Here is a 25543-nt window from a genome sequence, read left to right as displayed (position 1 = left end):
ATGTAGCACAAAGGGCTAACCTCCTTAATGTGGAAAGAAGTCCTAGAAATGGAGAAGACAAGAATAATCAGCCCATAGAAAAATGAGAAAAGCAAATGCACATAGAGTGCACAGAAGAAAAAAGAGAAATAAAATGTCACTTTAAAAAATGAAATGAGGGGGAACCCTGGGTGGCTCAGCGGTTTAGCGCCTGCCTTTGGCCCAGGGCGCGATCCTGGAGACCCGGGATCGAATCCCACGTCGGGCTCCCTGCATGGAACCTGCTTCTCCCTCTGCCTGTGTCTCTGCCTCTCTCTCTCTCTCTCTCTCTCTGTGTGTGTGACTATCATAAATAAATAAAAATTGAAAAAAAATTAAACAAAAAATGAAATGAGGGTACCTGGGTGATTCAGTAAGTTAAATATCTGCCTTCGGCTCAGGTCATGATCCCAGGGTCCTGGGATGGAGCCCGCATCTGACTCCCTATTCAGCAGGGAATCTGCTTTTTCTTCTCACTCTGCCCCTCCCTCTGCTCATGCTCTTTCTCTCTTCCTCTCTTGCTGTCTCTGAAATAAATAATATTTTTTAAATAAAAAAATAAAAATAAATTAAAACTGAAATGATACCCAATCTCACTCACAATAAAATTCTAAATTAAAAACGCACTGAGAGACATGTTTTTTTTGCACCTATCAGGTTAGCAAACTTGGAACTAATAAAAAAAATTTTTTTAATTTTTATTTATTTATTCATGAGAGACAGACAGAGAGAGAGAGAGGCAGAGACACAGGCAGAGGGAGAAGCAGGCTCCATGCAGGGAGCCTGACGTGGGACTCGATTCCGGGTCTCCAGGATCACACCCTGGGCTGAAGGCAGGCGCTAAACTGCTGAGCCACCCGGGCTGCCCCTGGAACTATTTTGATAACACACTCTCTTGGCAGGGCTTGGAGAGACAGGCAACCTTGCATATTGCTGGTGAGAGTGTAAATTTGCTCTCTCCTGTAGAAAGAAATTTGCCTGTTTCTATCAAAATTATAAATACATACATTCTTTGTCCCAGGATCCCATAACTGGAAATTTATCCTACAGCTAATTGCACATATGCAAATTATATAAGTATAAGTTGGTTACTGCAGAATAGTTTGTAAAAGCAAAAGATTGGGAGCAAACCCAAAAGACCTTCAACTGTTGGCAGTGAACTAGGAAATAAGTTGTTGCTCCTCTACACAATGGAATATTTTGTAGCTGTAAAAATAGAGAAGTTTTCTATATACTAATATAGAAAGATCTATAAAATATTGAGAAAAATGTCACACTAAAAAACACATTGGTGAGGGGCACCTGGGTGGCTCAGTCAGTTAGACATCTGCCTTCCACTCAGGTCATTATCCCAGGGTCCTGGGATGGAGTCCTGCATCCAGCTCCATGCTCAGCAAAAAGTCTGCTTCTCCCTCTCCCACCTTCTCTTCCTCTGTGATCTCTCTCCCTCTTCCTCTCTCTCAAATAAATAAATAAAATCTTAAAAAAAAAAAAGAACACATTTTTGGGAGCATTATGCCACTGATGTGGGCTGAGTTTCATTGTCTGCAGAAATTTAAAAGCAATTTTTAAAAGGGACTAAAAATTAGTCTGCTTTTTCTTTTTTTAAATAACCATGTGCCAATAATTCTAAACAATAAAGGTCAATACTCTTTCCTCCAGACTCTTATATGGGTGTAAGTTCTAGACAATTACTGGTATTTATGTTATATCTAGTTAGGACAACTCAAACATGTGTTTGACATGTACACAACACTGTTTGGTGTGTTAGCTTTTGGGTAAAAATAAGAATATATATTGGTATCAGCTTGAATTTGAAAAAAGATATGCTGGATAGATAATAGTAATTAATAATAGTGATGACAACATTATGGTATAGCTCTAAGCCGATGGGGAAGAAGGGTTGGAGAGAGACATTTCACTATACACAAGTGCATGCACACATGGAAACACATGTACACAACTCTGTATAATTTTTTACCATGTTAATGCATTACCTATTAAAACTAAATTAAAACAATAATGAAAAAAGAAGTGGGACAAATATGGGTAACTCAAGGGGAACCCCTCCCAATAATATATTTCGGGAATGCACACCAATTTTCTTAGGTATTTTAAAAATTTGCAATTTTCCTTGTATCTACAAAAGGGAAAGTAAAAATACATGAACTTTAACATCAGTATGTAAGGGTTATCTAAAAGTACTCTCTTTCCATGTGCTCAGGCTAGAAACAAATCACATATGCTTTAGCTGAACTTATCGTTAGAGACTTTGATGATTCTGAATAGAGCATCTATTTGCCTCATTTGTCTCAGTTCCAGTCAGACTACATGCTGCATAATGCATCAAAGTTATATTTATTTATAGCTTATTAGTCACACAAGCTCTTTACAGAGATGCTGGAAGAACTTTTTTGAAAATTGGGAAATAGATTTTATGGTCTAATTTTTATCCCCTCTGTATATGCCTATGACAGTGGGATGTTCCAAGGTCATTTTCAACCATTGTGTCTATAATCAAGACTCTGAATGCCCTAGTTCTAAGAGCAGGGGCCTAATGGTGATATTTTACATAAAAATCTCAGACAAGGGAAAGAAGGTCTGAACAATCCCCAGACAGAGACCAGGGGTCCTCCTGAGGCGCCTGTCTTTAAATCTACCACCTTGGGACGCCTGGTGGCTCAGCGGTTGAGCGTCTGCCTGCAGCCCAGGGTGTGATCCTGGAGACCGGCATTGAGTCCCACATCGGGCTCCCTGCATGGAGCCTGCTTCTCCCTCTGCCTGTGTCTCTGCCTCTCTCTCTCTCTGTGTCTCTCATGATTAAATAAATAAATAAATAAATAAATAAATCGATCTACCACCTCTATTCTAGGGCAGAAATGGCTAAGGACCAGGAAGTAGCTGCTAAATTACACTGGAAACTGCTGTACATAAATAGTATTAAGAAAAAGGATCAAATCAGAGCAAATTATAGAAATAATCACCTAAGCCATCACTTCATCCCAAATATAGAGTGAGGAATAGCCCCGAAGGTTCCAGAATGGGAAATAATCACACAACACTGCAGGTGGTGGGACTGACCCTTACCTCCTGAATTCCATGAGGTAGGAAGTCAGGCCTGAGCCTGCTTTGGTTCAGAGGAGGTAGAGGGAATTCAAGGGAGAGAAAGTGGCCTTGCTAAGGTTCTGAGAGGGACAGAGACAACAGAATACCTGTGTTAATCTCATCCAGGAATTTTTTAGAACATTTGAAATAACCATATTTTTCATCTCTAGAAGTTTCATTTCATTTGGTTCTTCTTTTTTTTTCCCAGAAGTCTCTTGTTTCACCTTAAAATTTTCCTTAAAATCTTTAGATATATAATAGCTAAAGTCCTTGTCTTCTTACTGAATCACCTTTATTATCTCTGGGTCTGTTTCTATTGACTGATTCTTCTACTGGTTAGATGGCACATTTCCTCCCTTCTTTGGATAGCTAATAACTTCTTATTGGCTGCTGAACATTGGGAAGGTTATGTCATCGAGTGGTGGATTGCTTGCATTCCTTTTTTTTTTTAAGATTTTTATTTTATTTTATTTTTTTATAATAAATTTATTTTTATTGGTGTTCAATTTGCCAACATACAGAATAACACCCAGTGCTCATCCCATCAAGTGCCCACCTCAGTGCCCGTCACCCATTCACCCCACCCTGCCGCCCTCCTCCCCTTCCATCACCCCTAGTTCGTTTCCCAGAGTTAGGAGTCTTTATGTTCTGTCTCCCTTTCTGATATTTCCCACACATTTCTTCTCCCTTCCCTTATATTCCCTTTCACTACTATTTATATTCCCCAAATGAATGAGAACATATAATGTTTGTCCTTCTCCGATTGACTTACTTCACTCAGCATAATACCCTCCAGTTCCATCCACGTTGAAGCAAATGGTGGGTATTTGTCGTTTCTAATGGCTGAGGAATATTCCATTGTATACATAGACCACATCTTCTTTATCCATTCATCTTTCGATGGACACCGAGGCTCTTTCCACAGTTTGGCTATCGTGGCCATTGCTGCTAGAAACATCGGGGTGCAGGTGTCCCGGCGTTTCATTGCATCTGTATCTTTGGGGTAAATCCCCAACAGTGCAATTGCTGGGTCGTAGGGCAGGTCTATTTTTAACTGTTTGAGGAACCTCCACACAGTTTTCCAGAGTGGCTGCACCAGTTCACATTCCCACCAACAGTGCAAGAGGGTTCCCTTTTCTCCGCATCCTCTCCAACATTTGTGGTTTCCTGCCTTGTTAATGTTCCCCCATTCTCACTGGTGTGAGGTGGGATCTCATTGTGGTTTCGATTTGTATTTCCCTGATGGCAAGTGATGCGGAGCATTTTCTCATGTGTGTGTTGGCCATGTCTATGTCTTCCTCTGTGAGATTTCTCTTCATGTCTTTTGCCCATTTCATGATTGGATTGTTTGTTTCTTTGCTGTTGAGTTTAATAAGTTCTTTATAGATCTTGGAAACTAGCCCTTTATCTGATACGTCATTTGCAAATATCTTCTCCCATTCTGTAGGTTGTCTTAGTTTTGTTGACTGTATCCTTTGCTGTGCAAAAGCTTCTTATCTTGATGAAGTCCCAATAGTTCATTTTTGCTTTTGTTTCTTTTGCCTTCGTGGATGAATCTTGCAAGAAGTTACTTAAATTTGGGATCCCTGGGTGGCGCAGCGGTTTAGCGCCTGCCTTTGGCCCAGGGCGTGATCCTGGAGATCCGGGATCGAATCCCACGTCAGGCTCCCGGTGCATGGAGCCTGCTTCTCCCTCTGCCTATGTCTCTGCCTCTCTCTCTCTCTCACTGTGTGCCTATCATAAATAAATAAAAATTAAAAAAAAAAAAAAAGAAGTTACTTAAATTTTATTTTATTTATTCATGACAGACACAGAGAAAGAGAGAGCGCGCGCAAGAGAGGCAGAGACAGGCATAGGCAGAGAAGCAGGCTCCATGCAGGGAGCCCGACGTGGGACTCGAACCCAGGCCTCTAGGATCACACCCTGGGCTGAAGGCAGCGCCAAACCGCTGGGCCACCGGGGCTGCCCGCTTGCATTCCTTTAAAGAATGTTAGCCTTTTTCTGGCAGACAGTTAAATAAAACTGTCCTTGTTCACAGATGACATGGTCATTATAGAAAATACTACAGAAGCTATGAAAAAGCTACTAGAATTACTAAATGAGTCTAGAAAGTTTACAGGACACAGATTTAATATAAAAAATAAATTGCTCCAGTTAATATTAGATGCATTTTATTTTGTGTAATGACTACAACCAAAACTCAGACAGAAATTAATATCATTTAGTCTTCGTGTTATTTGATTAAATGTATAATGCACAAAATATACAGTAAATATCCCAAGCTAGGAGGATGCTCTCATTCAACATGAAGTGTTAAAAATCAGTTATAAATCAAACTTCAAGAAAAATAGCCATCTATAGAAATAACATTTTTTCTGAAAAGAGGATAAAAATTAAACAGTTATCCTCCAACACTCTTACATTGTTGACAAGTATTTGAGTTCTTGAGGACCAAACCATGTATTAAAGTCTACTTTATGCACTAAAAATTCTATATTAAATCAATAGGGGGAATTATTTTTTCCTGGTTTCCTGAAATTTTAATGTATTCATTCATCCAACCAATGTTTGTTGAATGCCAGCTGTATATAAGAATAGTTATTGGGGGGGCAGCCCCAGTGGTGCAGCAGTTTAGCGCTGCCTGCAGCCCGGGGTGTGATCCTGGAGACCCGGGATCGAGTCCCATGTCGGGCTCCCTGTGTGGAGCCTGCTTCTCCCCCTGCCTGTGTCTCTGCCTCTGTGTGTGTGTGTGTATGTGTGTGTGTCTATGAATAAATAAATAAAATCTTAAAAAAAAAAAGAATAGTTATTGGGGGCTAGGAGGATAGATACGTAAGTCAGACACCATTCTGGCCCTTAAGAAGCTTACAAATGAAACAAGAGGTAAACTACTACAAAAGCAACTTTAATATAAGATGTAGGGTGTCATCTTCATTGTTGCCCTGCCTCTGTCTCCCTAAATTCAATCTATCTTCACTCCTCCCCAACTTCCCCCTTAAATATGGCATGGTGGGAGCAAACAGGCAGCTGTGGGTGACTGCTAGGGCTGCTCCTGGATTACCTTCTCTTGTCACTCCTTGGTCCCTCTGGCCCAGTGTTCTGATTCTAGCTCTAGTCATCATCCTTGTTGTGGTGAACTGTTTAGGTTTCATTCACTCATTAAAGACTATTGAGGGGCACCTGGGTGGCTCAGTGGTTGAGCCTTTGGCTCAGGTCAAGATCTCATATCGGGCTCCCCACAGGGAGCCTGCTTCTCCCTCTGCCCGTGTCTCTGCCTCTCTGTGTGTCTCTTGTGAATAAATAAATAAAATCTTAAAAAAAAAAAAAAAGCAAGAAAAAGACTATTGAGTGCCCACTATCTGCCAGGCCCAAGTCTGGCACTGGGGACTGAGGATGCAGTGCAGTGGACAAGACAAAACACTGCCTTTTAGACCTCACCCTGAGCTCCACGTTAGCTTGACTCTGTGCACTCTTCTCATCCGGGTCACCAGCACTTCCAGAAACTGACATATACCCTGAAACCCTCTACCTGAGGCAGTAAAACTGGTTTAAGGAAAGGCAGCAAGTGAGGGTGGTGGAAAGGATTTACTTTGGAAAGAACACAATCCCGAAGGCCTAGAGAGATGTGAGTGTGTGCGCACGTGTATACACACATCTGCCCTTACACAGACATATGATTAAAGGCCATGTCTACCTTTTTTTCCCCTTTTTTTCTTTCCTTTCTGTATTCCCCCCCCTTTTCCCCTAGAGCCAAGAGGGTAATCTAAAATGTGTTTGTAATTTTTTTGTTTTGGGGGATCATCTGTTCAGCCAAATCTCTACCTCCTACATGTCCATCCTTAACTCCTGGCAGAGACGGACCCCTGCAGTCCTTGGTTATCCATAATTCCTTCTTTGGTGATAAGGGATCAGATCAGGGTGACCATCTGACCTGAGTAACATCAGTGAACTCCTGCATCCGGAGAAATTGGAATTAGTGCACAAAGGCCATTATTACTCTCTGTTGGGGACTTTTAAAGCTAGGACTGAGTGCCATACTTAGCCTGGGCTCAAATGGAGCAGAGAAAGCTGTTAGCAAAGAGAGAGATGAAAGGAGCATTTATCCAGAGGCACGCAGAGGTGAGAGACAAGGTGGACTCCAAAAAACAGAAATGGCAGCCACTGCCTGGCCAAATGGTCGAGCTCTGGATCCTTTGGGAGCCCTGGCTACACTTCCAGCCCGTGGGTTCTGTAGCTCTCACTTTGTCTTTCCAACAAGTCTCCTTTTTTTTTTTTTTTTTCATTTGTTTGCTTAAATTAGTTGATTGGATTTCCTTTTCCCACAAATATTCTCTAAGATATGATATTTCAGTCTTCTGGCTAATGTGATTTTCAAGTAATTTCTACCACATCCCAATGACGAATCAATCTGAGAATTCAGGCTTAAATACAGAATAAAAGGAAGAGAAAATACTACAAAAGAGAATTTAGCTGATATCTGTGCAAATAAAAACCTGCCATGTATTTGTGTATCCTCCATCACCACCAAAATTCATATGTTGAAACCCTAACTTTCAGCAGGATGATATTAGAAGGTGGGGCCCTAGGGAGGTACTAGGTTTAAATGAGCTCATGAATATGGAGTTCCCATGATGGGACCAGTGTCCTTATACGGAGAGAAAGAGAATGTCTCCTCATTTGAAGACACATCTGCAAACCAGGAAGAGAGCCCTCAGCAAGAAACTGATCGTGTTTGCACCCTCACCTCGAATTTCCAGCGTCTAGAATTGTGCAAAATAAATTGTTGTTTAACCCAGGCAGTCTATGGTCATTCATTACAGCCGCTGGAACTGACTATGCTAAGGACGTCATGTCCGTATCACACAAGCCCAGCCCGGAAGGTCTGGAGGGATAGCAGACCAAGTTGTAAGCATAGACAAGTCACTAGGCTAGGATTTATTGCTCACTAGAAGCTACGGGACTCTGGGGAGAATTCTAAACTCCTGTGAGCTTCACACTTCTCCACTTTACAAATGGGGAGGCTTGAAATCAAATGATAATGCATATTTCTCATACTTACAATAGTAATATATTACTTTTTTATAAGAAAATACTAATGCAGAGCCTCTTCCTTATTATTTTTATTTTTTCTTATTGTTTTTAATTGGAACACTTAGCAGCATGCCCAAAACCAAAATGCCCAACCGTTTTCCTAAAGCAGAACTAAGGCACCCATATTATAAGGAATAAACTTGCATGTTAGAATGGAAAATGCTTAAAACATCATCCCCCAACACCAAACAATTAATAAGGTTGCTGACAAGTTGTGGTTTCATGTAACTGGTGGCTTGGCCTCTCAGTGACAATAAAGCTATTCTAGAACATCTACACACCGAATTCTGGCGCTCTACCAATTACATTCGGAATGTTAACTCAAGACTTCTCCTTCATGACATTTTATTAAACGTCACGTACTGATTTAGGGGGATGTAATGTAAATTTTTTCAATGTAAATAGATGAAAATGTTTTAAGAAATACGTGTGTTAAAAAAAAAAAAAAAAAAAAAAAAAAAAAAAAAAAAAAAAAAAAAAAAAAGAAATACGTGTGTTTGTGAAGTTTGGGTTATTCAAGCCAGGAGGAAAATTTCTCCTGGGAGATGAGTAACAGGCTAGACAGGGTGGGACTCTGTATGTGGAAGCACTGTTAAGTGAAAGAACTTACCAACACTCACTTTACCTTGTAACTAAAGATCACCTCGGGCATATGAAAAAGGAAAGGCGGGCAACACAAACAGAAGCTGAGAATTTTAATGGAAGAACTATAGCGATAGGCTCCAATATCTGATTAGTGATTTTCAATTTACAAAGCACTTCCAGGCACGTTATCTCCTGATTGCCATAAAATTCCTGTGATGCAGAAGGGATGCTTTTCTAATCTTTATTTATGAGGAAGCCAATCTTTAGCCAGGCTACGTGACTGGCCCAAAGTCATACACACCCGGCATACACAGCAAGAACAGAGTCCTCTGATCTCTGTAGGCTCTTGACACTAGTTCTCAAGTCACACTTGGAAGCTGACCCCCTCTCACTGGCTCCACAGCACCAGGGAATGCCCAATCAACTTGGCCAACCTGGAACCTGCAGACCTAATCCATCTCTAGTTGATGACCCTTGTCTGGCATATGGTGACCTGCTGAACATGGTCTGTGTGTCTCCAGTTCACAAAGAATCTCTGACCATAACTTTCCTGAGCAAAGGTTCCTTGAAAGCCCACAGGCCTGGGCCAAGATGCAACTGAGAATCTACAATCTGTCTCTGCCTTCCTCTCCACATTGTTCCCCAGTGGCCTTGTGCAACAAAGATTTCTCACTCCTACTACATGCCTAACACAGGTCAGCAGAGGGGCTTTGCTCCCTAGGGTCACTCAGGGCCTTGGGCTAACAGAAGCAGCACCTCAAAATTGCTTCTGCGATGACTAAAGCAGAGGTGACCCACATCCTTTCTGCTCATGTTTCTTTGTCCAAAACCAATCACGTATCAGTGCCTGACATCAAAGAGGGCAGGAAACATTATTTTCTGTGCATCTAATGGGAGAAGGGGAACACTGGTGGCCAACATGATGACAACCACACAGTCCAGTCTTCATCTGATGCTGAGTCTCCCAGTAACAGATCCACGGCTTCAATCCAGCCTTTACCTAATTTCCCCCATAACCAGAAGTGCCCTATCACATAAACAGTTGATTTAATTTGAAAAGAGCTCTGTTTATTAGAAACAAAAATCCTTAACAATAACCCCAAATTGGCCTCCCTGTAACTTTTGTTCCTTAGTATTCTTTCCTCAGGGTCTAAGGATAAATCATTGCTTTGTTGAATAAATAAAAGATTTTCAAACATTCAGTGAAAGCTCTTGCACTGATTTGTTTACATATTTAACCATGCTAGATTCCTGCTCCCCATTTGGGTGTAAGATGGGTAGCTAAGATTGCAGTACCTTATGGCACTGGATATGGCATAGATAATCCCCTAATGTTACGGAAGGAAAAACATTCAAGGGTACCAAATTGAGGAAGGTGTGCCAAAGGGAGGCTCTAAAGAAGCTTTCTGAGAAAGACAACTGATAGTGTTGTCAGCACAATGAGGAGGAGCCAGCTCGGAAGACCAACAACACCAGGCAGGCAGAGGAAGCAATCTGTATTAAATGACCAAGGGGAAACACCGTGTGATGCATTTAGGGAAATATACAAATGACTGAACACAGGATGACCTCTGGGGAGGGACTGGAGGGCCCAGGGGCTAAGCTAAAAGTCTGGAATCCTGGAAGCTATTGAAGAAGTTTAAGCATAAAATTGACATTTGCAAATTTTCACTTCAGCAGCATCATGCTGGCAGCAGGGGACAGAATGGAATGCAGAGACCAGCCGGAGTCTGAGAGCTAGTGCAGTGATCCCGGACAGGCCAAGGAGGCCAGAGGTAAGGCTGTGGTTCTGCAAAGAAGGAAGCAGGTTTGAGAAAAGATGATGAGATGAGATGAGCAGCACCTGGCAGTTAATTCCAAAAGGTGAGGCAGCATGGGACAGAGGCCTAGGACGCCTGCCCCACTTCTGGCTTGGGCAACCACATTGCATAATTCACTGAAGAAGAGACATTCAAGGATGCCTGGGTGGCTCAGTCAGTTGGGCAACTGCTCTTGACTCAGGTCAGATCCCAGGGTACTGGGATTGAGCCCCACACCAAGGCCCCCATCAGGCACCCTGCTCAGAGGAGAGTTTGCTTCTCTCTCTCCCTCTGCCACTCCCCCTGTTTGTGCTTGCACTCTTGCTCTCAATAAATAAATAAAAATAGAGACATTCCAAAAGATGGATGGGGAAAAGTTTTTGTGGAGTTTACCTTTGGGCAGCTTGAGTTTAAGTTTCATGTGTGACTTAGTGATGGCGCATTTATACGTAAAGAAGGGCTAGCCAGCCATCATAGACTAGGGAGGCATCAGTCTCTAAGTAGTTATTGAAGCCATCTGTAGGGTTGAAACCATCATTTTTCTGCATATGAAGAAGAATGAAAATAAATAACTTACCAATTTGACCTATCCCTTCCCAGGGACAAATTGATCCACATCTATCTGTGGTACCAACTTCTTAGAATCAAGAAACCTAAAAAAACAAACAAACAAACAAAAAAAAAAAAAAAAAAAAAAAAAAAGGACTCACAATCAGTGCCTTGCTTGGGAAGCATAGAATCAGACCACAGGGAAATGGAGACTCATGAGAAATATCTCATCCAACCACACAGAGGTCTGGTGAGTCATCCCTGCTCCACAGTGGAAAACACCTCTAAGGATAATTTAAATGCTCATTTCAGATCCAGGTGTTTTTTTTTGTTGTTTTTTTTGTTTTTTGTTTTTTGTTTTTTGTCTCCCCTACCTGTGTTCAGCAAACTCTACCGAACATACACATGCTTTTTTATCTCATAGGGTAACTATATTCATTCTTTTTAAACAAGGGTCTTTTGGTTTTTCTCAATCTGGTTACATAAATTGAAAAGGTTACAGTTTTAGGCCAGCAATTGTTGACATATATTCCAGGCACCAAACCTAGTTTAACATTTTTTGAGCTCAAGTGCTTGGAAACTACCCATCAAACATCCCCAGATCCAAATGCTCCATGATCCAATGCACTGCATGTTTGATTTCCCTAACTTCATTCTCAACGGGAAACCTTAGTGTCAAGATTACAGGCTACCTTGCTGTCACTCTGTGGTGTAATAAAAAATATACTTGATATATTTTTGTCCCTAGTTCTTGACATGGAGCTCCGAAACCCTTGGAATTTCCTGAGTGATAGAGGAGTGTCTTTTTTCACTTACAATGAGCCCCTTTTCATTACACCTGAGTTCCTACTAATGCGGTGATTCAGGGCTGGGGCAGGTAGATAGTTTCAGGATATGGACTGGTCACCAGGAAGCTGAAACACAGTAATTAGAGAATGGGAATTTTCAGCTGCAGCCCCAGCTCACCCCAGTCTCTGGGGAGCGGTGGGAAGCCAAAGATTGAGTCATAACAACTCTGAAACAGAGACTCAGAGACCTTCAGGGTTGGTGAACACATTAATGTGCTGGGAGGTAGGCATGCCCAGAGAGGGCTTGGAAGCTCAGCACCCCTCTGACCCCAAAATTTGTCCTGTGTACTCTTCCATTTGGCTATTCTCCAGTTGTATCCTTCATAATAAACTGCCAAACATTAAAGTATCTTCCTGAGTTCTGTGAGTCATTATAGCAAATTAGCAAACCTGGGGAACAGTCATGAGAACCCTCAAATTTGTAGTTAGCCCCACAGAAGGGTGGACAGTCTGGACTTGGAGCTGATGTCTAAAGTGGGGCAGTCTTGTGGAGCTGGGCCCTTGACCCATGAGGTCTGTGCTAATTCTGGATAGTGTTGAAATTGGATTGAATTGTTGAGCACGCAGCTGGTGTCAGAGAACTGGAGAATTGGTGTGGGCAAACCCCACACATTTGGCATCCGGAATGGTGTCAGAAAAGCCACGTGCACACCCCTCTGTGTGACAGGAAAAAGCCACAAAATCTTTACTGAGCTCAACAAATGTCTCACCGTAGAAAGCAAACCTTTCTCACCAGCTGTCTGTCATTAAGGAATCATCTGCACCTATTGGTTATGTCTTTAGAAGATACCCTCAGTTAGAGCTAAGAATGGCCGGTCAAATCTCCGTGGATACAGTAATAGAAACCACTAGGCACATAGAGTCTTTTCCTTACCCTATTGTGATGCAACAGGGGCTGTCCCAGTGTTTCAGGGAGCCCTTCTGCTGCTCTGAATCCCCTCCTTAGCTGGTGTCTTACCTCTTGGCCTGGTTACATTAGATTCAGATGCTGTGCTTGAATGATCAGTTTGGCCTTGGATCTCAGCTTTGCCTAAGATCACTGACTTCTGGCTTTCTCTTGGCTGCAAACCCAGGCCCATGATCATTCCAGACTCACCTCCATAACAGACTATGCTCCATGAACCCCCAAGAATCTGGGCGTCTGCTTGTCTGATAGAGGAATATGAACAGAGTTCACTTTACAAGCTATAGACAAATAAAAAATTTTCAATCATGATGACAAAGGAGAGAAAAAAACCTTTGTGTCATAAGAGACATTATTAAAGATCTTGAGGGACACCTGGGTGGCTCAGCAGTTGAGCGTCTGCTTTTGGCTCCGGGATCGAGTCCCACATGGGGCTCCCCGCAGGGACCCTGCTTCTCCCTCTGCCTATGTCTCTCTCTCTCTCTCATGAATAAATAAACAAAATCTTTAAAAAATAAAAATAAAGATCTTGAGATGTTCTGCCTTCAGGAAAGAAAATCAAAGGGAAAATTGGATAGCAATTTTCAAATATTTGGACAATGGAGAGGGAGAACTTGCATCTATTGTTGGACAATTCAAAGAAGCAGATTTCTAATATCACATGACCAGAAAATCTTCCCTGTGAGTTACAGCATCCTCCCCCACCCCATCATTGGAAGTATTCACATGTGAGGAAGACCTCTTTGGTTAGGGAAGCCACAGAAGGAGTAGCATCTCCAGGTGGCTTGCCCCCTCCAGTTCTCTTATGTGAACTCAGAATGCGAGGGTTACAATTCCAGTCACAGAGTGCTTATTTTTAAAAGTCGCATTTTTTTGGACACTAGCTGAGAGAGCACTTATTACTTTTATGTACAGAAATTTCAACAGTGTCCACTTAGCCCAGTTTAGTGGCCAGTTCTTTAGCCTTTGCTTTTTCCAAGTTGGCAGTGTGAGCCGCTGACTTTGGACCCAGGAAATTTTATGAGATCCGCTTCCCCAATGGCAGCAGATCTCATAAAAATACGGAATGCCTCACGAATTTGCATATCATCCTTGCACAGGGGCCATGCTAATCTCTGTATCATTCCAATTTTAGTATATGTGCTGCTGAAGCGAGCACAAAAGCCACTTTTAAAAGTTCAGATAAATTTAACCAGTTTGAAAGTCAAGTATCCAGCTGGAGTAAACAAATTTGAACACTGTAGGAACATCTAAAATGTGAAAAAATGATGAGTACAAGAATTCTTATAATTAAGCAGGTTAAGTGTCCTAATGAAACTCAATGTGAATCTGTAGAATAGTAATCAGTAGAATGTCTAGTTACAAAAAGCAGTGAGACAAGATGACCCATGCTCAGTTTCTCCAGAAAGAGATAATCAGTCAGGTAGAGGAAGTGGAACATGGGAGTCGGGCTGCCCTGACCCGCTTTTCCCTGAGGCAGAGCCTCCTTCAGGATGCGCAAGCAGGCTCGTCCTACCTTGTGGGCAGAAAGCAGTGGGAGATTTATAACCCCCAACCACAAAGAACCTCCCTCCCCCACTTATTGATGCCTGAAATAATTCCATCAGGGTCACCCTCGGAGGAAGAGTAGGGAGAGGAGGAGGAAGAACTAAGCCCAGAAATGTCAAGACAACTTCACTGTTTCAACGTGTTCAGACCTCTGCTCTTTGGTGACAATGCCACGTTAGGATGTCAGGGGTGGGCTTATCCTTTAAGCTATGCCCTAAACGGACAGACACCGGGACAGTCTGTTGCTGAACAATCATGGGCAAATATAGACCATAGTAAAAACAGAACTGCCACCAAAAAAAAACCTGTTCCTTCCTTGTTGCGTGTTGTCTCCCACTGAAAAGCTCTCCCATGGAACGGACTTCCATCCCCAGGTGGTCCCTCCCCAACCTGCAGAGGCCCTGTCCTCCTCCTCCTCTCCTCTGTTCACTTGCGCCCTTGAAACAAGGATGGCTCGAAGGAATAATTTCATTCCAGCGCCCTCTGCTGGCCGTGCAGAAGGGCCAGACACCTCACGCTAGATCAGTAGTTGCCCAATTTCTCACTACCGTGAAGCCTTTTTATTATCTTATTAACCCCAGGGACACCCTCGGCCCCGCCACATGCACACACCCATTTGGAAGCTGATATTTCAGGAGAACACCACCTGCTTAGTAGTTATTAATTTGTTTTACCAGTTTTCATTATCAAAGTCGTGATAAACCACCAATCAGAACCTGTAATCAACATGCAATAACTAAGTATACAACACACAGGTTATTTATTTCTAATCGAATATAAACGCTCACCTTTTACCTAGCCTGTAAGCCTTATTGCGGGTATGTGTGCAATTTCTGGAAGGCTTTTTAACGTACTACAAACAACTTAAGGATCCAGTTCCTATCTGAAGGTCCAAGGGCCCCAGGTTCGGAACCACCAAGTTAGAATACCTCAGCATCTAAACAACAGGCATATTTCTGAGAAATTCTTACTTCACTGGTGAGCACTTCTGGGTGATGGCTGAATGTTTTCTGCCACTTGGATATAATTCTAAGAGCTACTTTGTTCACTGGTCATATCGTGACCCAAAAGGTTAATACAGCGTCCAGAGTTGTCCATATCCAAACTGAGTTTTCGGGTACCAGCTGAGTGTTGGCAGTGAGTAGCTGGACAGGAGTAGAGATGATAGAGATTCGTGCATCTGGAAGATGGGAAGGGGGGATCCCTGGGTGGCGCAGTGGTTTGGCGCCTGCCTTTGGCCCAGGGCGCGATCCTGGAGACCTGGGATCGAATCCCACATCGGGCTCCCGGTATATGGAGCCTGCTTCTCCCTCTGCCTGTGTCTCTGCCTCTCTCTCTCTCTGTAACTATCATACATAAATAAATAAAATAAATAAATAAATAAAATGGAAGATGGGAAGGGTACGTGACTAAAGACATATGAAATCCAGTGGCTTCTTGGCTTCTTGCCTCGGTGTCCCAGCAATTTCAACTCCACCAAAGTATGGTTCCATGAGTAGAAAGCTAGTATATTCACAAGAGGAAAGAGAGGAAGATTGAGAAACATGGTAGGCTCGGCACAGTGTGTGGGATGGGCCCAGGGTGGAGCAAGGCAGGAGAGTAGGGAAGTCTAGAAATAGAATAGACAAGGAGTTCTCTGAGGGCATGACTGGGTTTTGTCCATTGTTTTAACCCCCATAACTGACACAATGCCTGGCGCGCAAGAGGCTCTCAAGTATTGTTGGGTTTTTGTAGGTATTGCACTCACCAATTCTAGAAATGCTTTTAGCTAGGTGCAAAACCCCACCAGTGACTACTAAGATAATAGCCAAGGGTAGCTGGTTCTGTGGTAGAACTGAGCTTGCTGTTTGGTGACAAAGTTTTGTACAGGAAAGGTTACGTTTTTTGGAAAAACATGAAGTATCTCAGAATGATTTTCGGTGTTTGATCCTTTTCTTTCAGAGTAAAAGATCTTTTATTATAACATAACATACAAATGGAAAAGTATACAACACGAACACAACTATATAACCAGCACTTACGAAGAAACAGATCATCTTGGGATCTAAGAAGCCCTGGTGCTGTCTCCTTCCTGTCACTAGCTGGCCCCCGCCCCTACTATACGACCCCCGTTCCTACTATCCTGACTTCCAACATCTTAAATTAGTTTTGCCTCTTTTTGAAATGCACACACAGTATATACTCTTGTGTGTGGATTCTTTGGCTCAACATTATTTTTGTGAAGGTAATTCACATCCTTAGTTGCAGTTTGTTCATTCTCATTGTTGTATTTATTTATAAATATGCCACAATTTTTCATTGACTACTTATGATGGGTTAGTTCCAGGTCTTTACTATCCTGAAGAGCGCTGACAGGAGAACGCACACGTGTTTCTCCTGTGCACGCATGCACGTTTTGGTTGGGCACGCATGCACAGTAGAACTGCAGGGCCACAGGGCACGCGTGCGACCAGCTGTTACAGATACTTTCAAAGAGTTTCATGAAGTGATTGTGCCAATTCCGTGTTAGCTCTTGTACAAAACTAGGTGCCAGAGATGTTCAGAGGGGATAAAAGATGGGGAGTGGGGGATTATCCTTAGGCCTGTGATTTGAAACCTAAGGGGACTTGACAGGAAGGAAGAAGACAAAATAATCCTCAAAGGGACAGGCCCCATTAATCATCAGCTCATCATCGGAGTGACTGGAAGCCTGCTTCCCCAGGATGAGAAAGGAGGCAGAATAGTAATACAAAAGGTAGAGGGGAAGAAGAAAAGGAAAAAGATCAGAACGGATGCTCACTGTGAACGCCAGGGCACTGCTAATCATTTTACCTTCACAAAAATGACACTGTAGTGTCCCAAGGCCCTGACTCTGATAGTTCAGATTAGACCCAAAATGCAGCAAAACGTGCTCTATATTTGTACATTTGTGTTTATCACAAAATTTCCCAAACTTGCTTGGGGCTTTCTAAGTACAAAAGATTATTAATCAGGATAGCTCCTCTTTGTTAATTTTGGGATAAGACTTTTCAGCACTGCTGATATCCACAGGAATAAATATAAAACCTTATTGTTGAATTTCTCCATAAGATTTCTGTAGAAAGTTTTATTTGCAAATAAGTAAGCCAAAGTGGAAATGCAAGATGCCCTCAGATAGGAGGATCCAATTTTCCACTTAAATGTGTTTGTACTTCTTTCAGCTGGATTTGGGGCTTTCCTCTGAAAGTCTCAAGAAGCTCATTTGAGTGACTCAGAACTAACCCAGCCTGTGAGACTTGGCTAGCAAAAGGCACAGCATTGCAAGGAGGAATGCAATATTCTATTTACAAAAGGAATTTGATTGCTAATCATGAATCTCTATAAGCTGTATGCATTTCATATTTATCTCTTTGCAATTCAGAAGCGAATCCTATGGTAGTTCTGGTCTTGTGTCAGCTGAGGTTCTCTCTGACACTTGGCGATGATAGACAGCTCCTACCTGAGTGCTGACCCCTACATATCTGCCTTTGCTCAAATTGATTTTCAGCGCCAGGACGGTTTGCTGGGCAGCAGATGTCGTCACAGAACAGATAGGGACCACCTATATCCTCACAGAGAGCAGCCAGGTTTACATTTGCATTCATTTCCTTGGGGCTATTTTGTAAATTAAACTTGGCACAGCCTTGCCTGTTTGCTTTTGATCTAACATGCTGGACAAGGAGTTCAGTTCATTTACTGCCTCTCCAGCAACCGTGTCCAAGGGTATTATCCACTAGGAGGTCTAAGGAGGTTGCCACTATCAGTGCCCAACAGGCACACTTGAAAATTCATGAACAATTTGTAAGAAGGTTGGAGTTGCTCCCCCCGCCCCCTGCTTTAACTGCCCCGCCACTGAGATACTGGCTGAGCCCATGCAAAGGGGGAAATCAAGCCAGGACAAAAATTCAGTACTGCCTACAAGGCACCATAAGGATCTAGAAGCTTCTGATTTACCTCCAGATAATACCCAAGGGTACAAAGAACTGGCATTGCTAAAACTTAGCTGGTTTAGCCGATACATAAATCAGTTTGTTTGCATGCTCCTAGTTATGAGCATTCAGCTTAGGAGCTCTCCTATGCATGAATGGGCATTTGCAAAGCACCTGCTAAGCAGCCTCCTGGAAATTTCTAGAGTTGTCTTCCATATCAAGAAATGACACAGTTCTGGGTCAACACAATCTAGGGGCAATTTAAGAAATTATGTATCTAGGGGTGTCTGGATGGCTCAGCTCAGGTCATGGCCCCAGAGTCCTGGGATGGAGCCCGGCTTCTCTCTCCTTCTGCCCCTCGCCCCCATCTCACCCCTTTGCTCTATCTCACCCTCTCTCTCAAATAAATAAACAATCCTTTAAAAAAAAAGAAAAGAAAAGAAAAGAAATTATGTATCTATCTCACTCAACCAAATTTTCTTTCTCTTCTTTTGTAAATTTCTTCTGGGGGGACTGCCCATGCTACACTCTCCACTTTTATTTGGACTTTCCAGCCGTCAGACTCATTTAATTCTATGTAAGCAATGCTATTTGTCACAACAACACACACACACACACACACACACACACACACACATACATCCCTTACCCGAATCCCTCCTTCTGCTCTCTCCTTTAATTCTGGCCTGGTTACCTTAAGGAAACATTTTCTCCTCCTTTTGAAAAGCATTTTGTTTTGAAAAAAGAGAATGAATTACTTAAAATTCCCTTGAAACTAAGTAAAAGAAAACTACCCTAAAGGTACCAGTGTCATCAAATTCTAGCACACTGGAAAGGGCATAGAAGTCCTGTCCAGAATTTTATCTTTCCCTTCTATCCAACATTGTTTCTTTTGTTTGATGAATTACAAGTGCTGCAATAATGAGAGTACTTTCACTGCAAACGTGTATATATAGTATTGTATTGTAAATTGCAGACAAATTATGGATTAAATGCGCCTGTGGGCTACTTGGAGGCCTAATCTCCACAGATAAGACGACTTTCTGTTTTATTTTTAGAAATTGTCTCCAGCGGCTAACTCACATTGCCTCTCGAGAGACAGGATTCCAGGGTCTTCACCGTAGTGGATATATGTTATCTTTGGCCTCCTGTCACCCAGACTTTCCTGACTTTTCCTGACAAGGCCAGCAGTGCCTTCCCAGGACTGATCCTGTGGTGTATTATTGTAAAGATTCTTGATCAGTTTTGCTCTTTTTAGGTTTTCTAAAGTTTTACATTGGGGGATCCCTGGGTGGCTCAGCAGTTTAACGCCTGCCCTCAGCCCAGGGCGTGATCCTGGAGACATGGGATCGAGTCCCTAATCAGGCTTCCTGCATGGAGCCTGCTTCTCCCTCTGCCTGTCTCTCTGCCTCTCTCTCTCTCTATGTGGGTGTCCCTCATGAATAAATAAATAAAATCTTTTTTTAAAAAATTTTAAAAATAAAGTTTTACACTGGGATTTTGATTGAAACAGGTTAATCCCATAAACAATTTGGGGAAAACTTAACAACTTTACAAATTTTGTTTCTCATCCAGAAACATGCCTTTTCATTTATTAAAGGATTAGATTCCTGAGTCAATTTTTCTGATATTCTTCGTGTAAATTCCATAGTATTTTGCTATTGTAAATCATTTTTTCATTGTATTTTTCTAGTTGGTTCTTGCTTTTCCAGAGGAAAGTTATTTTTAATTATAGATTCAATTATCTATTGGTGAAGCAAGCTACCTCACTGAATGTTCTTAATTTTCGATAATTTCTCACTTGTGTTATGATATGTGGTTCAAAATTATACCATCTACAAATTTCTACAGAAGAAAAGAAAAAATGACTTTTTTTTTTAATTTTTTTTTTTAATTTTTATTTATTTATGATAGTCACACACAGAGAGAGAGAGAGGCAGAGACACAGGCAGAGGGAGAAGCAGGCTCCATGCACCGGGAGCCTGACGTGGGACTCGATCCCGGGTCTCCAGGATCGCGCCCTGGGCCAAAGGCAGGCGCTAAACCACTGCGCCACCCAGGGATCCCGAAAAAATGACTTTTTAAAGTTTTTTAAGTTCTCAACAACTATTGATTATAAAGGAAGTTTTGGAAATCTATCAGCATAACACATTTATAAGCCAAGGAGAGACTGGCCTTTTCACTTACCTACAACCATCTTGAAGGTGGGCCTCAGTGCTAGGCCAGCTCACACATAATCTAGTGGGCAGTCATGCTAGATTATTTCTGTTTCCAAGTTGCACATGTTAATGACTATAATGCCTGGTTCTGCATCAGTCTTATTTTAGGGAAAACGTTAGGGGACCAATCTCTGGGAAAAGAGTCAATGATACACAAAAGCCTGCACTTAATCCTCATATTTTACCTTTTTCCCTAAGGCTGTGTCCTCATCTAAACTTCAACAATTAACCTTAGGACATGGCACAGTTTGGTTGAAATAATGGAAATATAGACTTTATTGACAAACAGCTAATTTACTCTTAGAAACCCAAAGGCTATAAAAAGAAAGGAAATTGCAAAGTTAATCACAAAATACTGTCATGGGAGGGGAAATGTACATGTTTGCACTCATAAAACTTAGAAATCAGGTTGAACACAATTCCTAGCTGCTTGCCTCTATCTGGTTTGGGAAATGTCTTCCATTTTAGATCTTCCCCAAGGGATGTTGACTCTTGATTATCTGTGCACATGAATGAGGAAGAGTATAATCTATGTCTTTTCCCTAAAGAATCCAAAAGTTGACATGAGCCACTACCTTTGGAAGCATATCTGGGTGTTACAAACATAAGGAATTAACCTCTTTGTCCCTTCTTATTCTTTTTTTTTCTTAAGATTTTATTTATTTATTCATGAGAGACATGGAGAGAGAGGCAGAGACACAGGCAGAGGGAAATGAGGGACTTGATCCCAGGACCCCAGGATCACAACCTGAACCAAAGGCAGACACTCAACCACTGAGCCACCCAAATGCCCCCATCCTTTCTTATTCTTGACTGATTTCTGACAGAGAGTCTCCAGCCTATAATGTGAATAATATTCTCTTCCTTGATTCTGTTGCAACACATGAATTCCTGGTAGTGGAGCCATGTAGGAACATGGTGAAGGCATTCAGACAGCAGAACCTCAGAAATAATTGTTGGCTTAACAATCCTTATTCATAAACCCCAGCACCTTCACGGAGCAGGTGCTAAATAAGATTCAAACAGCCTCATGAGCCTGATTCAAGGATGGCACATGGGCCACATTGAATCTAGGTTAAGCATAAAGATCATGATTGAGGGGGGCCCAATAAACATTGTCCCTCTTTCCTGCCCAAGTTCAGAACCAACCAAGCGAGAGATAAACACAGGAGCCAGACAGATGGAAAATGGCTATTAATGATAGAGCTCTTGGGAACATGGGCATGAAAGGTGAATAAACTCATTACTGTTTTCTAAACTAAAATTCCTGGGCTTTGAGCCTCTCTGATCGGGGACAGTGCCCACCCTTCAGATTTGCCACATAGTGGATAGTGGGGATGATAGGCCAAAGCAGCATATTTGCCATAGGTAGGCAGTTTCCAAAGAAGGAGAAACCAGAAGGAACTAAAGGAACTAAAGGAACTAAAGTGCTTGTTATGAACACAGATTATCTGACCCATTTAGGAGTTTCCGCTTCAGTAGGTCTGAGGCCTAAGGATCTGTATTTCTAACAAGTGCCTACGTGGTGAATCACCGCTCTCCTGCAATGGTTCTCAACCTTGATGAGCACTGGAATCAAGAAGAGAAAGGAGTGGGCAGCCCTGGTGGCTTAGTGGTGTAGCACCATCTTCAGCCCAGGGCATGATCCTGGAGACCGGGGATCGAGTCCCATGTTGGGCTTCCTGCATGGAGCCTGCTTCTCCCTCTGCCTGTGTCTCTGCCTCTCTCTCTAGCTGTGTCCCTCATGAATAAATAAATAAAGTCTTTAAAAAATAATAAAATAAAAAACTAAAATCACACCTATCAAAAAAAGAAGAAGAAGAAGAAGAAGAAGAAGAAGAAGAAGAGGAGGAGGAGGAGAAAGGAGTGTTTCCTCCTATTGTTCCTCAGTTTTTTGTTTTCCTTCTAACCCATTGGGTTTAAGCCCTAATTCTGTGGTCTTGCAAAGGTGTGGCACTCCATCCAGGGGAAGGAATCCACTGTTTATGGGAATAGTATAGCCCCCACTTCATGAGGCTTCTCTTTCAATATTGAGCACTACTCTTTCATGAGACTGGTAATGCACAGTAATGACTTTTGTCCACAGAAAGCTACATAGTGGGTCATAACATAAATTTAAAAACTCAAAAGCCATACTGGACTAGAGCACTCCTTATTCTGTCTCCCACCCTACATTAGGTCCAGCCACATTGCCAAAAGAGCTCATTAGGGATTCTTTATGAAACTAAATAATTTGTTAATAAAAATATTCCAATTTGGGTATATGCCTTCTCCCAAATTTCCCAGGTTGAAATTACAACTCCAAAATGAAATCCCCTGACTAGGAAAGTCTACAACCAAATTATCTCGCCTCTATGTTAAAAGTCAAAAGAAAGTTTCAAATTCCAACCTCCTCAATTCCTTATTCTTCTGAGCCCATCTAGAGTAATCCCCGTATTTAGATGGGACTGTGGTTCTTTTAGCAGCTGCAGGTGAGTTCTCTTCCCCTGGAAGAGGAGTAGTTCTCTTAGGACCTTGAAGCTTCAGCTGTCCTCATCTGTGCCTCACTTCTAAGAGCAAAGACAACACTAATGAATATCAAAGACTTCAACCCACTTATTGTAAAGATTTATTTATTTATTTATTTTAGAGAGACAGAGCAGGAGAGGCAGAAGGAGAGGGAGAGACAATCTCAAGCAGACTCCACGCTGAGCACAGAGCTGGTGTTAGGGCTCGATCTCACGACCCCGAGATCACCACCTGAGCAGAAATCAAGAGTCCCATCCTTAACTGTCTATACCACCCAGGCTCCCCTTGAACCACTTATTTTAGAAAGCACATCAATCCTTAGCAGTTAGCAGGTATCTCAGGCAAAATTATATTCCCAGAATCCTCTGCTTATAATGGCCAAAAGGCCATAACCAAGATTCGACATCTGAGAGGGGACAAATACACAGAAATGGGCAGAATCCTTGGTTGCACTCTTGCCGTGATGCTGCTCATTCTATGTCTTTGTTGGAAAAACAACATGCTCTGTGGCACCACATTTCTCCTTATTACGGGCAGGGGACAAGAAGGCCATCAATGCTTACTGTCTTAGCACTTCAAAGGTGGAACTTGACACCTGGTTCCCCTCTAAGAAAGTCTCGAAATCTTTAGCAGTGGCAGTCCCCAGCACTGGCTCTTATTTTATGGTCCCTTCATTTCCAACCCAACATATTGAAAACATCTTGATTTCCATTTGCCTCAAAGCCCTGTGTTTCCAGCATGCCACCGCTGAAGTGCATGTGACTCAGTCCCCACTAGCTCTTGGGAAGAGGCATTTTCAGGGCTCTGTCATAGGGGTGGTTGTCACTGTTTCTTGTTCTGAAATTTCTCAGACGCAGGACGCCTGCCTCCTCTGGAAGCTTTCGCCCTTATCTCACATTAATTTCAGCTGGAAAATCACTCTCAGCAGATTCCTGAACGGAGGCTACCGTTGCTTCCAAAACTGTGGCCCGGGGCCCAGTGAGACACAAGGATCCAACACGTCCTCCTCAAGACCTGTAGGTCCTCAGCTTCTGAATGGTCCAGGCTCCGAGTGGCCCTTCAAGCTAGGTCTTGTTCTGCAGCAGTGGCATAGGATTTGAATTCTCTCTTGCCCCAGTTCTCTTCAGAAAAAGGCAGCAAATTTTCTTTTAATCAGCCATATTGAGGCATGACTTACATACAATAAAATTCACCATTTTTTAAATGAAAAGCTTGCTTTAGGGGCACCTGGGTGGCTCAGATGGTTAAGGATCTGTTTGCCTTTGACTGAGGTCATGATGCCAGAGTCCTGGGATCGAGCCCCACATCGGGCTCCCTGCTCAGTGGAGAGCCTGCTTCTCCCTCTCTCCCTGCCTCTCCCCCTGCTTGCTCTCTCTCTCTCAAAGGAATAAATAAAAATTCTTTTTTAAAAGTTTGCTTTATTTTTCTTTTGAATCAAGTATTAGCTCCCAGGATACAGTTTGATTTTTTTTTTATGCCTTCCAAACATTAACACAGTTCATATCACCTTATCAATCACAAAATAATAAATCAATTTAGTCCCAGCGGTTACGGCCACAGCTAGATTGTTCAGGTGGTCAGGAACTCTTATCTGTTGACTTTACCTTTTAGTTCTTGGTTGTATCTCCAAATAGGAAAGAGCCGAGAGGCTCCTGCTGCCCCACAAAGAGGTTAACAGCAGACACACTCCGGGTTTTTGGAATAATTACAAGTGAGTATCTTGGCCAAATAAAGCCTACTGCCTCACAACAGCAGGATGAGCTGCGCTGACTTGCTCTGCGGGTCTGGCCTTGTCAGCCAACCCAGCACACACCAGTCCCCATTTTGTAATAGGAGCCCAGGGAGAAAAAAAAGCTGTTTGGGGGACCTGCCCAGTGATTGTACACTGGCCTCAATTTCTCCAGCACCAGGAGCTCCACCTTATCAAAGACCCAGTGGTAGGTGGCCTGAAGGCCCCGGGCACCAGTGGCTGCTGTCCCTGTGGAGGAGTGATCGTGGACGGCCAGGTGGGAGAGTGGCTGAGCGCCAGTCCCCGGCTGACACGAAGGCCACACCTCACCTCCTCCTGCCACCGTGCCTGGTGTCCTCCTCTCCCCTAGGGTGCCCTTCCTGCCGCTCAGCCTGCCCTCCTGCAAGCCCATCAGGAGGCCAGGGCCCAGAAAAGAAAAAAAAATTCACCATTTTTAAGGAGACAGTTTGATGAATTTTGAAAAATGTATCATCATGTAACCACCATGACCATCAAGATAGAAAACATTCCCATCATCCCTCAAAACTTTCCTTTGTGTCTTTTTGAAGTCTATTTACTCTCCCTAGCCACAGGATTCACTAATCTGTTCTCTGTCTTCTAGAGTTCTATATAAATGGATCATAGAGGGGCACCTGGGTGGCCCAGTCAGTTAAGGGTCTGCCTTCAGCTCAGGTCATGATCCCAAGGTCTCGC

General features: G+C 42.6%; 1 long non-coding RNA gene, 1 other non-coding gene and 1 pseudogene across 2 annotated transcripts in view; all 3 read right to left on the bottom strand.

The window, feature by feature from the left end:
- The window catches only part of LOC140639736 (uncharacterized), a 43015-nt gene extending 30197 nt beyond the window's left edge, over positions 1-12818 (bottom strand). Inside the window, exons 1-3 of the long non-coding RNA XR_012036345.1 lie at positions 12706-12818; positions 11964-12061; positions 11176-11251 (exon numbers count right to left, since the gene is read on the bottom strand). This is a non-coding gene — a long non-coding RNA (uncharacterized lncRNA). The remainder of the gene's footprint in view (positions 1-11175; positions 11252-11963; positions 12062-12705) is intronic.
- Positions 12819-13954: 1136 nt separating this feature from the next.
- Positions 13955-14058, bottom strand: LOC140640681 (U6 spliceosomal RNA). The gene has a single exon (XR_012037325.1). It is a non-coding gene; the product is annotated as a U6 spliceosomal RNA (small nuclear RNA).
- A 10629-nt stretch (positions 14059-24687) lies between these two features.
- Positions 24688-25241, bottom strand: LOC140640646 (mitochondrial pyruvate carrier 2 pseudogene; annotated as a pseudogene).
- Between the last annotated feature and the right edge of the window lie 302 nt (positions 25242-25543).

The sequence above is a fragment of the Canis lupus genome, chromosome 9, assembly GCF_048164855.1.
Source record: "Canis lupus baileyi chromosome 9, mCanLup2.hap1, whole genome shotgun sequence".
NCBI lineage: Eukaryota > Metazoa > Chordata > Mammalia > Carnivora > Canidae > Canis > Canis lupus.
Note: the sequence above shows the minus strand (reverse complement) of the source record. Positions and strands in the feature narration are given on the sequence as shown.